This window comes from Erythranthe guttata, chromosome 5 (genome assembly GCF_056151865.1).
Source record: "Erythranthe guttata isolate IM_541 chromosome 5, IM_541, whole genome shotgun sequence".
In the NCBI taxonomy this organism is placed as follows: domain Eukaryota; kingdom Viridiplantae; phylum Streptophyta; class Magnoliopsida; order Lamiales; family Phrymaceae; genus Erythranthe; species Erythranthe guttata.
Genome location: NC_142537.1, coordinates 15,708,702 through 15,716,260, shown reverse-complemented (window position 1 = coordinate 15,716,260; position 7,559 = coordinate 15,708,702).

Here is a 7,559-nt window from a genome sequence, read left to right as displayed (position 1 = left end):
TTTCAAGTAAGAAGTCAGTGAGTCTTTGATACCATGCTCTAGGAGCTTGTTTAAGACCATACAGTGCCTTCTTAAGCTTGAAAACATGATTAGGCTTGGCAGAATCTTCAAAACTCTTTGGCTGTTCAACATATGCTTCCTCATTTAAAACCCCATTCAGAAATGCACTTTTGATATCCATCTGATACAGTTTGATTTTAAGAAAGCAGGCTATAGCAAGAAGTAATCTAATAGATTCAATTCTAGCTACTGGAGCAAAAGTCTCATCAAAGTCTATACCCTCAATTTGAGTGTATCCTTGTGCTACTAACCTAGCCTTATTTCTAACAACTGTACCTTTTTCATCAGTTTTGTTTTTGAAGATCCACTTAGTCCCTATCACATTTACATGGCTTGGTCTGGGAACTAAGTACCACACATCATTTCTGATGAATTGATTCAACTCTTCATGCATTGCATTTACCCAGAATTCATCCTTTAGAGCTTCTGCAATATTCCTGGGTTCCACTGAAGACACAAAACAAGTGGTTCCAGTTAGTGCACATTCAGAAGATAAATTAGCAAATCTTACCATATCTCTGTAGTTCACTCTCTCTTTTCTTCTGGTTCTTATTCCACCAAAGATATCACCCACTACTTGAGTTGATGGGTGATTTTTCTGGATTCTGCTTGATGGTTCCTTTCTGCAGACATCTAGGGTTGGTTGCAACTCAGTCTCTGTAGGATGTGTTGAGTCAGATGTGGTGACACTTGGTTCAGCACCTTCTTCTCTTAAGACTGGACTGTTTGTGTCTGGGCTTTCTGTGGCAGAAGTGTCTTCTTCCGTTGTTTCCCTTTCAGCAATCAAGTCATCAACTTCATCTTCAGCTGTTTTACTGCGGAGATCAGCAAAGTCATCAAATACCACATTTACAGATTCAATAATGGTTCGAGTTCTTAGATTGTATACTCTATAAGCATGACTGTTATTAGAGTATCCCATAAACAAGCTCAAATCACTTTTTGAATCAAATTTAGCTAGATGATCTCTATCATTTAGAACATAGCAGACACACCCAAACACATGCATGTATTCTAGATTAGGTTTCTTACCATAAAGAATTTCATATGAAGTCATCATAGATCCTAATCTTAGATACACACGGTTTGAGATGTGACAGGCTGTGTTGACAGCCTCAGCCCAAAACCTTTTAGACAAATTTTTTGCACTCATCATCACCCTAGCCATTTCCTGAATAGTTCTGTTTTTCCTTTCAGCAATGCCATTTTGCTGAGGAGTTTTTGGAGCAGAAAATTCATGCTTTATTCCCTTTTTATTACAAAAAGCAAAAAATAAAGCATTCTCAAATTCTTTTCCATGATCAGATCTTATCCTACGAACAGAAACTTGAAATTGAGTTCTAACTAACCTGTACAAATTTTTGAAAACTTCAAAGGTGTCTGATTTTTCTCTCAAAAAATACACCCAAGTATATCTTGAAAAATCATCAACACATACAAAGACATATTTTTTACCACCTAGACTTTCTACCTCTATAGGACCCATAAGATCCATATGTACAAGTTCAAAACAAATAGTGGTACCAACGTGTTGCAACACTTTGTGTGGTACTCTGGTTTGCTTTCCCTTCTGGCACATTCCACATATAGGAATATCCTTGATCTTGAGATCTGGTACTCCTCTTATGGCATTGTACTTGTTGAGCAGCTTCAGATTCTTGAAGTTTGTATGTCCTAGTTTCTGGTGCCACAGCTCTACTTCACTTACTCTTGAACTCTTGCATGAGATGGTGTCACCTGTTTGATAGCAATTATCCATTGATCTGGAACCTGTAAGTACACAATGATTTTGATTATCAAACACAGAACAACAGTATTTATCAAATTCTACACGTAGATCATCATCACACAATTGACTGATACTAATGAGATTTGACCCCAATCCTTCAACATGTAAAACATTTGAGAGTTTTGGAAGCCCCTCAATACTGAGTGTTCCACGTCCAACCACTTTGCCTTTAGCTCCTCCTCCATAGGTTACACGTCCTCCATTAAGTGTGTGGTAGTTTGATAGAAATTCCTTTGTTCCAGTCATGTGCCTAGAGCATCCACTATCAAAGTACCATGAACCTGAAATGTTAGCATTTAAGGAGGTGTATACTGCTTTGCACAAAAATTTACCTTTGGGAGTCCATATTTTACACTCCTTTTTGGTAGATTCTACCTTTTTCTTTGAAGTGTTCCTTGAAGTGTTGTGGCTTATTTTATACAACATTTTGTCACTGCTGAGTTTTTCACAAAATGGACGAATGTGTCCTGGTGAGAAACAGTAATGACAAACATAACCTCTTATTCTGGAATCTGGAGTGGTGACTGTGGACTTCCTGCAATCCTTTCTGTTTGCACCCTTCTCTTTTACAAAGACAATTTCTTTCTTCTTAACTGGCTTCATTTGTTTTTTGAACCCTAGCCCTTCATGTTTGTAGTGCTTTTCCATTGACACAATCTCTTCGAGCTTAGTTGTGCCAGTGTTCATCCTCTTGATTGCTAGAGTTGCCTTTTTGAGTTCTTCTTTCACTTTTGCCAGTTCAAGATCCTTCTTGGTGATTCCAACCTCCAAATGTGTGATTGTTTCTTTGAGGGAGGAATTTTCCTTGTTGGCTGCATCTAGAGCTTGAGTCTTATTCTCCAAGTTTCTGATCAGCTTTTTATACATTTCTTCATCATCACTGACTGCTTCATTACTGGATTCTGCTGCATTCACAGAAATAGAGTTTAAACATGTATATTGATCAGTATTTAACTCACAAATTGAAAGTGTTTCAGAAAGTGTTGCAGCATCCAGGGAGACTCTTTGGGATTCTGTTTCAGTGGAACTTCCAGTAAGATATCTGACAGAAAGAGCTTGTTTAGAGGATTGCTGTTCCTCTGTCTGTTCAGGTTGTTCTTCCTCCTCATCACTGACAGCACAAATCAAACTCATTCCTCTCCTTCTCAAGGTATTTGCACATTCATTAGCATAATGTCCAAATCCTGAACAAGCCCTGCATTTAATATGATCCAAGTTAGGTGGTTCAGAATTTGAACGAATAAAAGAAGAATTTTTTAAATTGTTTTGAGAAGGTGTTTGAGGAAATGTTCTCTGTGGAATAGATCTGTTCCGGGGCTGAGTTTGTCGATTTTGTGGAGACCCTTCTGAGAATAACTGCCTGGGCTTGATTCCACTTCGTCTGAACGCCCTATTGAATTTCTGAATCTGAAATGCCACATTATTGAGGCATTCTTCTGCATCATCATCATATTCCGGAGCAACATCTTCCTTCTCTAATTCTGCCTGGAGTGCATTTGAGATAGCCTTTCCTTTCTCCTTTCTTTGATCTTCGAAGTTCATCTCTCTGGACTTGAGACTTCCTATTAATTCGTCCAGCCGTAGAGATGATGTATCTTTAGCCTCCTCAATAGCAGTAACCGTCATGCTGAACCTTTCTGGAAGAGTTCTCAATACCTTATTCACTAGTGTCTCGTTGCTCAAAGGACCACCTAAGGATTGAAATTCATTAGCCAAGTCAATCAGCTTCTCATTGTACTGAGAAATTGTTTCAGTTTCCTCCATTCTCAGTCTCTCAAATTTGGAAGAGAGTAATCTGAGCTTGGTTCTTTTGACACTATCTGATCCCTCACAATGTAGCTGAAGAATTTCCCAAGCATCCTTTGCAGAAGTGCATACAGAGATTAATTTAAACATTGTTAAATCTACTGAATTGAAAATTGCATTTAACGCCTTTGAGTTTTGATTAGCATTTGATAGATCGTCTGGTGTCCACCGTAATTCTGGAGTTGGAAAAACATCTCCGTCCACATCTGTGATAGTTGGTGGCTTCCATCCAGTGAGAATAGATCTCCATGCTCTCTCATCAATGGCTTTGATGTACGCCCTCATCTTGACTTTCCAGTAGGTGTAGTTCGTGCCATCAAGTACAGGAGGTCGCATAGAAGCAGTCATCTGAGTATCCATCACGAATTCGTTTCTGTAAAGAAAATAGGAACAAACACTTAGTATACGTCAAGTGTTGGCTCTTGATGCCAATTGAAAGAATTTATGGTCCCGAATTCGTATTATACAGAGATGTTATCTAAAATGTTATGACACTTGAGACAACATGCAGCGGAAATATAAAGATTAAAGGACAATACTCAGAGTTAAAAATGTTCACAAGTAAAGACTTGTGAACTTGTCCTTTACAGGACGGAAAAATATATTAAAATCAGTATTCCAAGAATACAAACAAAAGAGTGCGAAAACTTCTTCCTTATGAGTGAATCTTTTTCAAGATCACTCTTACAACCAAATCTAGATACTAAAAGAAAGATATCAAAAATTCTAGATTTCAAAGAATGTACTTATAAATAGTACGTACAACAGATCCTAGAAAACACACTAAAATTCTCGAGATTAAAACTTCAGCTCTATTTTTTGTTTTCCTCGAAATCTGTCATAATCTTGAGTCTTGAGTTTGGTATTTATAGACTTGCCAAGCTTCCACTCTTCAGCCCATGATCTGCAAGAAAACCAACCACAAGAGCACTCAAGATAATGGGTTAGTGGGTTAGTTAGGAAGTTAAGATAAATCCCATAATTAAATCCACTAAGCACTACTTAACCCTACTAAGCCCACTAACTAAGATTTAGTTTAGAAATTAAGAAAAGTTAAAAACACATTGTGAAATTAATTCACGTGTTTCAGGTGGTAAACATCCTCTAACTTGGTTTTGATATTTGAATTCAATGTTTGTATGTTTTTTGTTCTGACATGAATTTTAGTAATCGATTATTGTATGTAAAAATTTATTTAAGGGCGAATGGCAAAAATGTCCATCACATGGGACTTAAATGCATTTTGGTCAAAAAAAAAAAAAAAAAACAGTCTCTCAGTTAAACCCATCCCCATGTCTTTAGTCTAAAATACCCTCCATAATATAATTCTTATCAATTCCACCCATTATGCTCTAACTTCCTTAATATTACACCTTGACCCCGGATTTAAACAAATATATCACATTAACCCCCAATTTTTTTTTTCAGAAAATAATTTTTTTTCCCGGCCAGATTCCGGCGTTGACTTTTTTTTTTTTTTTGAATTTTTATTTTCTTAGAAAAAAATATTTTAATTAATATTACTATCTTGACTACTAAATTACTGTCTCAGACAGTAATATTACTGTTTGAGACAGTAATATTATGAATATTATTTTCCCGAACAGTAATATTATTAATATTATTGTTAAGACGGTTAAATTACTGTTGGAGACAGTAATTTAGCAGCCAATGCAGTAATATTAATTAAAATATTTTTTTTTAAGAAAAAAAAAAGTCAATTAACAGTTAAATAACTGATGGAGACAGTAATTTAACAACGAATACAGTAATATTAATTAAAAATATTTTTTTAAGAATAAAAAAAGTCAATTAACAGTTAAATTGCTGTATCCGACAGTTAAATAACTGCTGGAGACAGTAATTTAGCAACGAATATAGTAATATTAATTAAAATATTTAAAAACAAATCAATTAATAGTTAAATTACTGCCTCCAACAGTTAAATAACTGCTGGAGACAGTAATTTAGTAGCAAAGACAATAATATTAATTAAAATATTTTTGAAGAAAAAAAAAAGTCAATTTACAGTTAAATTACTGTCTCCGACAGTTAAATAACTGCCGGAGACAGTAATTTAACAGCCATGACAGTAATATTAATTAAAATATTTTTTTAAGAAAAAACAAAATTATTACAAAAAAAAAAACAAACAGCGCCGGAGACCGCGGTCAACGGCAATTGACCGGCCGAAAAAAAAAATTCTGGGGAAAAAAAAAAAGTCAATATCGGTCAACGGCGGCGACCGGCGGTCTCCGGTGGTGGCGGGTCAAAATTGGGGTCAAAACTGAAATTATGGTTAAAATTGGTTAATTGATGAAATTGGGCTAAATTGGGGTGTAAATCATGAAATTGGAGTTAAATTGGGTTTCAATGACTTGGGGGTAATTTTGGTATATATAAATGGATTTTCTTTATTTGCAAATAAGTTTGAATGGACTGGATTTATTTGAAAGACAAAAAAGTTGGATGTCCCTCTTTTAATTAAGTGTCCTTGTCATGGGCATATTTGCCATTTCTCCTTTATTTAATATATTTTAGTCGGTAAATATAATTTTGAATTGTAGGTGGTAAACTTTTGTCAATAATTGTTGGCATTGTTATATTTGCGGTTGGTGGTGGTGGACTTATGGAAGTACTTTTGATTATTTTTTGATGAATTTATGTAAAAAATTGTGTAGATCAACTACTGTTTTCGTATTTTTTTTGTTAAAATAATTGGTTTTGCTTTTTTTGTGATTTTTTGTTTGGTAATGAAAGAACCCGCAACCAACTAGTAATGTTTGCAAATGAGATTTTTTTTTTAGTTTTTTTTGTTACTTATGAGGTTGTTTGCCATTGTTTAGTTCTGGTACATGATCTTGCCGGATGTCTATGACGATCTTACAGTTATTTTTGTTACTTTTGAAATTGATTATATTATTCAACTACTATTTTCGTATTCGATTTCATTATTCTATTGCGATTTTAGTAGGCAAATTCCTCAATCGACTATGTTTCAGCTGATTAATATCATAGTCGATTCATATACCTGGTAGAGAAAAAAAAGTATAACAAAAACGAAAAAATAATAATAAAAAATAACAATAATAATAATAAAATAAATAAATAAATAAACCGAAAATAACGAACGATGAATCAGATTTAAGGATTTAGCACATTCTTGCATACTAGGTAAAGGGCCTCTTTGAAATCTTCTGAACAAATAATGGCACTCGGACAGAGTTGCCGGAGCTCCCCTCTCTTTAGGACAAGGTAGGGGTGGGCATTCGGATCGGGTTATTCGGGTTATGATTCGAACCGGTCGGGTTTTACCCAATCGGATCGGGTAATTTTTTAACTAATCGGGTTCGGGTACCCGGTGCTCACAAATCGAGTCGGGTCCGGGTATTAGAAATTCTATCCGGGTACCAAGTTAGAAAAAAATAAAATAAAAAAAAACCCACAAATTTAGCCCACTTACTGTTGGACCTAAGCCCAGTCAAAGCCCAATTTTATATTTGTCAACAAATATTATATTTATAATTTTATAAGAAAAAAAAGTAAAAAAAAAAAAAAAAAAAAAAAAAAAAAAGAAAGAACACAGAAAACATACGACGAGGAATGGGGCAAATTCTCAAGTGCTCTGAATCCGGTGCTTTGAAGGTCAATGGTGGTCCTCACTTCTCTTAATTTGGTGGGTTCTTATTCTTTAATTTTCCCCAATTTGAGTATTTTTTTTCTTTTTTCGAATTGGTTTTTCACCGTTTGAGTTGAGGTAAGGAAAAACAATATCCAATCCATTTTTTATATGAGATGAATGCCCATAATTTTACTAATCAGATTAGACCAAACTAATCAGATGAATCTCCAAATTAGTTCTTCCCCATTCGAGCGTACTTGTACTGCTGGAATGTTTTTCAAA